General features: G+C 30.7%; 1 long non-coding RNA gene across 1 annotated transcript; it reads right to left on the reverse strand.

The window, feature by feature from the left end:
• Positions 1-518: 518 nt before the first annotated feature.
• LOC143044418 (uncharacterized) lies at positions 519-4,599 on the reverse strand. Its single transcript, XR_012968679.1, has 3 exons — positions 4,538-4,599; positions 3,793-3,858; positions 519-896 (listed from the first exon to the last, which is right to left on the reverse strand). It is a non-coding gene; the product is annotated as an uncharacterized LOC143044418 (long non-coding RNA).
• Positions 4,600-7,259: the final 2,660 nt, after the last annotated feature.

Genomic DNA, 7,259 nt, shown 5'->3' on the forward strand with positions numbered 1-7,259 from the left:
TCTAAATGTGGTAAAGTTGGATTTCTGAATAGGTAGCGTATACGTCTCCTCATATGCATCCATCACTTAGCACGCATATCAACATTCGGTCAAAGTGTTTACAAAACTTTTGATTTTTTTTTGAAATTCTAAGGCTTTTCTACCACATGAATGGATTACCTTAGCCGTATTTGACCAAACTTTTAGGAATTTTGGTCCTCAATGTTCTTCAACTTCGTACTTTATTTGGCTTTTTTTTATATAACTTTTATGAATTCGAGCGTCAATGATAAGTCTTTTTGGTTTAGACAAAACGCGTGTCTGGCGTAAATATAAAACTTCTTATACCAGACATAGATTGCTTAGCCGTATTTGGCACAACTTTTTGGATTTTTGGATCCTCAATGCTCTTCAACTTTGCACTTGTTTGACTTTATAAATATTTTGATATGGTGTCACTGATAGGTCTAATGTACACGAAAAAGTAAAATCACAGAAATACTGAACTGAATTCGGAAAGTTCATAATCACATGGCAAAATCAAATAACAAAACACATAAAAAACGAATGGACAAGAACTGTCATATTCCTGACTAGGTACAGGCATTTTCAAATGTAGAAAATGGTGGATAAAACCTGGTTTTATAGCGCTAACCGAAACGCACGTCTGGCGTACTAAATTATAATCCTGGTACCTTTGATAACTATATTAACTCTGGTATTTATGATGAGTTTTTTTTAATTGAAAAGGAATGTAATAATTTGTATAGAATTATTAGGACAAATTAATAACACAAAAATGACTAAATGTGGACAAAACAATCGATATAATGTCAAAGTATTCGTTTGTTGAATCAGATGTGCCTTTCAATCATCTTTCTAAATTTATCTTCATTTGCTCCTACCAGTTGATCAACCTGTAATAACATATGGATAAGAAGTATAAATGAATGGTTTGATGATAAAACTGGAAGAATTACACTGCTGAATAGAGAAAGATTTACATGATATTTTGATCTATCCGAGACGAACAGTCCTATGTTGTAGAGTTGCTACAGTGAATTTGCGATAAGAATGTCGCAAATGCAATTCGTCAATCAATCAAAAATATCTTTACATTTTGTAATGTTTTTTTTAAGTATCAAACCGTTCAAAATCACTGAAATAAAATGAAAAATCAACCAATGGACTGCTTAAATAATAATAAAAAAAAAACAAAACCCAAAATATATACATTTAATCAATAAAAACTAGTCAAAGTAGAAGGTATAAAAATGCCATCTTGAATTCAACTCATATATATATATATATATATGTGTGTTTGGCAAAATCCAATATTGACAATTTTATCTTAAATATTTGTTTTTTGGCTATGCACTTCTTAAAGATTATCGTTAATAATAACGAAATTGATTTTATCGCTTGAGCCGGTACGGGGAAAGCGAGAAAAGCAATCGAGTTGAGATGACCAATAATAATCTGTTTCCCGCTATTTTACCTATGACGACGTTGTCAATTTCATGTCAATTTCATTAGCAACGCCACGTGCCTCCTTAGTTTCTAGCGATAATTTTCCATCTCAAGCGAGTAGCATGACATAAAAATTATCACAGAAAAGATAAAAGGAAAAAGGCACAAAATAGCGATAATTATGGTTATACAGAACTGATAAGATAGCTAAAACCAATACTTAAAAATTGTCGTTTAATTTTTAATATAAGCAAGAAAATGTCTTTTTAAAAGATTGCTATACAATGGATAAAAAGTAAAATATAAAAAATACCGAACTCCAAGGAAAATTCAAATAGGAAAATCCCTTATTAAATGGCAAAAGACAAAACACATTAAAATAAATGAATAACAACTGTCATACTCCTGGCTTGATACATGCATTTCTTTGTGAAGAAAATGGCGGATTAAACCTGATTTTATCGCTAGCTAAACTTCTCACCTGTAAAACTCAATTATATTGATAACAATGTGTGAACAAATCAAAAAGACGTAATTGGTAAAAATGTCAAAATATCTTTCTGGTGGAGTTTTAATTCCCAAGAGGTAGCACCATCCCAGAAGTTAGCACTGTTGACATGAATTATCATTGATATGGTCAGAATAATAAATTAACAAAATTTTGAATTCTTGAAATACTTGGGATTTTTTGGATAAAAAAAAAGTTTGTTTTCAATTTTTGGGTAAAAAATAAATTTGTTTTTGACACTGGGAAAAAAATGTTTGTTTTACCCTCAGCTGCCATTAAATGAAATGAGAAGAATTGTTTTCGACTTGTCGCCAAAATTTTTTATTGTTTTTGCCAAAGGCAGAAAAAAAGTTTGTCTGGAAAAATATCCATAGGCATAGCCCCCCTCCCCGAAAATCAAATGGTTGCTGCCTTAAAACAATCTCTTTAAGAATAGCATTTTAATCAATCTTATTCAAAGCCTGATCGTACTGACATGAAGAATGACTAAATTTTGACTTGTGCCAAGTTGTGATCTAAAACATAAATGTTGACTGTATAAAGCCCCCAGAAACTGCTCTGAAATACTTTTATATAAATATAAAATGCATAGTTTTTTTTAATGTTATTATTATTTTTTTCAAATAGAAGAAAAAAAATATTACTGAGTCCTTTTTGTTCTTATTTATTTTCAAGTTCATGATTAGCACCATTTATTTATTGGTTTAGTGTGTTTTTTTTATAATTTGAGTCTATTCATTAGAACTGTTACTTGCATGAAATCAATGAGACAACATTTATTGTTATAATTAGTTTGTTCATACAAGGATTGCAAACTAATTTCCTTTTATCTAAAATAATGAAGATTTTACATTCAGAATACTTTCATTATAATCACTTTTAAATTTAAATGAAAAAGGTAGGACCAGGTATCAGTAATGAAAAGGAACTCCTGTTTTTTTTTATCATTTTAATCCTGTCTTGATACATTATTCATGAATATTTTGACTACCCCTTGTATTAATTGAGTAGAAATGTATTTCTGTTAAAACAATTTGGTTACAGCAGTAAAAACACTTACCAAAACATAAATATTGAATTAACTCTTGGAATATTAAATTAATATTAAATTATTATCCCTATTATGGCACATATGGACACAATAGGGCATATTTCACTGGGACTGAGTTCTGAAAAGTGATAAAATGTGTTTCTCTAATTTTTTGCACATGTTTACAGTATCAAAATATACTTAATAAGATTATTTTAATAATATCCACATTTAAATAACAGCATAACAGTGCTTGATATAACAATAGTTTGTTCATGATAGTGTCAAACAAAGGGACGTAACTCGTGAATTACCGTCGGCCCCGCTTCGTCAGAAATATCGACACATCGAAGTGGAACATTTGCGTATCTTAGCATATCAAGTGGCATAAATTTGACATATCATAGTCCAAGTTATGTTACATAACATAATTTAAATTCAGCATAGAATGTTCACTTAAAAGGAAATTATTTTTAATCCATGCAAAAATCTACCAATTCCAAAAAACGGGCTTCACTTTTTTTGGTAAAAAAATGCCCATACATGGTAATCACATGACGTCCATTGTTGCTTTAAGAAATGGGGTCAAACCGGGGTCAGCTTTCCGACTGTATAAGATAGGCGAACGAAAACTTTAACGCGTAATATTTGAGTCCTTAATTGCACAGTTATATCATCATTATCGTTTATCAATGAAAGTACCACTTGTTTGATGAATTACATAATTTAGCCTATTTGAGATTTAATGTATAGAAAACAACAGCTCTATTATTTACTCTTGTTAATCAGTTATTTCAAAGCATACCTTTTTGTCATATATGTAACAAAGAAATGTAGGCATTATATTTATCCAACATTCAGAAGCAACGTCCTAGAATATATAATAATACAAATATTACAGTACCTAAAGAAAGTTACGTGTATAAAGACAGCGGTATACTACTGTTGCCTTTATTTCTTTATCCATCATATACTTTTCTTTGGGGTTGGGGTGATATGGTATTCAAAATCTTTAAAAAAGAGTGATACACTGTGAAGCTATTAATATCCTTGGGGACTTTCGGTTTGAAATACTAAGGTTTTTCTACCTCAGGCATAGATTACCTTAGCTGAATTTGGCAACACTTTTGGGAATTTTGGTCCTCAATGCTCTTCAACTTCGTACTTTATTTGGCCTTTTTAACTTTTTTGGATTCGAGCGTCACTGATGAGTCTTTAGTAAACGAAACGCGCGTCTGACGTATATACAAAATTTAGTCCTGGTATCTATGATGAGTTCATTTGCCAAGAACAGCGGTGAAATACGATATTAATATCAATCCGTTAATTTGAAGTAACAATTAGTATATTGCAATGCTGTCGTGAATATTTTCATTTAAAGTAGGAAAATGTACAAAATAAATAGATATTCGGGTTGCATTGGAAAGTGCCATCAACAAATGAAGTTTCGTGTGTGTAGAATGTCAGAAGTTCCTATCAAAATATGATTTATAGAAGAAGAACAAAAACACAAAGTGAAAACGGGCGTTATATGAAAATTGTGAATTTACCTCAAGTTCATCTACATATACTTTGAGAAAGACACAATCACTGTTACGGTATTCGTTTGACAATTTCTAGAAAAGAAGAATCAGAAAAACAATGTGTGTCACAACATCATCATAAAGTGTTTTGGTATTTGTGTTGGGTTAAAAAAAAGTGCAATTTTGTTTTTTGATAATTCAAGTATACCAATGAAAATCATAAAACGAGAAAAATAGTTATATGATAGAAAATTGATATTAATCTTTACTTACTTTTACACGTTTCTAATTGCATTTATAAAAGATAATGGTATTTTTAATTCAAAAGCTTACTTCATATATAGGTGCAAAGGTTACACAAGGTCCACACCATGTGGCAAAGAAATCAACAAACAAAATAAAAAAGAACATGATAGAAAGTAAGAATAGACAAGTCTTGTAAAATACACATGTTGAAGAAAAATGTACTTTGTAAAATCATAGGCTTGAATTATTGAAAGATTTCTTCTGATTTCATCCGAATTATTGTATTGTAAAAAATATTTTATAAATAATGAATACTCAATTGTTGGTACATTTATAACAATACCAGATAATACCGACCAAAGAAGGTCCAAGTTACAGGTAATATCTGCATTAATATGTCATTCGATGTGCTTTAACGACAACACTTTATCGTTTACTTCCTAAGTTTTTGTTTTTGATTGATTGATTGATTTTTGGTGTTTTAACGCCACTTTTAAGCACCGCATTTAGGCTATTTTGGTGGCGGTCAGTTTTTGTTGGTGGGGGAAGCCGGTGTGCGCGGAGAAAACCACCGACCTTCGTTAGGAAAGCTATCATTTGTTTTTGATAGAATTGAAGATGATAAACAATCTTAGATTACAACAAATGTTTTACTCGCATTAACATCTTTACATAAGATTCATAGTAGAGATCTGGTAGCAAAATATATTCTTGGTCAGGAAAATCTCTATGATCGTATCTAATACATCAATGTCAAGATTCCAAACGCGACGGCTACTCTAGCTTTTTTTAAACAATGAAGTTCGAAGGCGTAAAATAAACATATTAGACAATTTAAAAAGTAAAAATGCTGATATCTTACTATTCATTGTCTTTTGAGCGTTTGAATGCCAACAAACCCAGTATAATTAACGGATTCTTTTAATGATAGATTCTGAACATACAGTGGCAAGTATCATATGCTCATAAAGGGCGTTACTTGTTCAGATGATATAAAGATACTCTGTTTTGTAGCAAGCGGACATGCTGATTTAAGTGTCAACGTGCAATTTTACAATCTTACAGCTGTTAGGAAGGTATTTCACCCTATGTGTACATGATAATTGAATTCTAGCCGATCTGATTAATATATTTCATCATAAACGAATCATTTGGTGAACTAAAACGTCGGTGCAGTTTTTAAAATAATAACATGACTGACACAGAATATACATAATTTAGAAAAATATATTTACCTGACTTTTCACGGTCTTAATCATAATGTGATTGTTTATGCATGAACTGTACTACTATTACAAAAAACAGAAATATCTACAAACTGCCCAAATATTAACAACTATTATTTAGCAGAAGAAAATCCCCTCAAAATCCAGAAAAATATTTCAAAGGAGTATGGAATAGTAAAAAATATAAGACCAATAAGGTCTGATAATATTATTGTACACTGTATGGATGGTATGCAACTAAAACTACTGATAAAAGCGACTCAGCTAGGAGAATGGCAAGTCAAGTGCTCTAAACCTCAGAGTTTTCTGAGCTCACAAGGATGCATATATAATGTACTTCAGGAATATTCTTTAAAAGACAGTTAATATACATTAAATGATGGGGTCACAAAAGCCACAAGGCTTACATATTATGACAAACAACAAGCCAAAAGAGTACCCTCTAGAACTATAAAATTATTCTTTAGCATTCTACAAATGCCAACATCTGTATGATTTTGGTTTCTAAAGTACAGAGTTAAACTTTTTGTATCCAAGCGACTCCATTGCTATAATTGCAAACAGTTTGGCAGTGTTGCTACAAATTGTAAAAGAGAAAAAGCATGTCTAAAATGTAGTTTAAGACATGAATGCCAGTGTAGTACTGAAACAGCAGTGCTTGTAAACTGCAAAGGTCCTCATAAGGCAAACTCAAACTCCAAAGATTGGCATAAAAGGAAAGAAAAACAAAACGCTCTCAAAAAGAGCAAGGAATTTAAAATATCAGTCGGTGAAGCCACATAAATTGTAAAAGGTGAAGACACTAAGACCTTTGTTGCTGAGAAAGAGTATTTAAATATGCAACATGTCAATAAAACAAAAACCTACAGAAAACCTTCAATGGGTGAAGTAAATACTAATGTTTACTAAATGGTATCAATAATTACTATTGCAATAACTCATATCATTAATGCTCCAAAAGAGAGAACTACAGTTGAGAATGTAGCAAAGTGTATCAGTAATGTTGCCAAAACTTGTTTTAATGTTGACACAAATCAAATGAATCATTATATTGAGAAAAACCAGTCCGTCAGTATACAAAATTCAAAGTAATCAATACATATTTATATATATTAAATAAGAATAAACTTGAGGACCATCAATACTAACATCATGCATTTCATAATTATATTTTTCAAATTCCTCTACTTATCCAAATGTAATATGCCTACAAGAAACTTGGTTAAAAAATGAAAATGAACTAACTGAAATTAATAGTTACACAGTTGCAGATTTCT

This window comes from Mytilus galloprovincialis, chromosome 1 (assembly GCF_965363235.1).
Source record: "Mytilus galloprovincialis chromosome 1, xbMytGall1.hap1.1, whole genome shotgun sequence".
Classification (NCBI taxonomy): domain Eukaryota; kingdom Metazoa; phylum Mollusca; class Bivalvia; order Mytilida; family Mytilidae; genus Mytilus; species Mytilus galloprovincialis.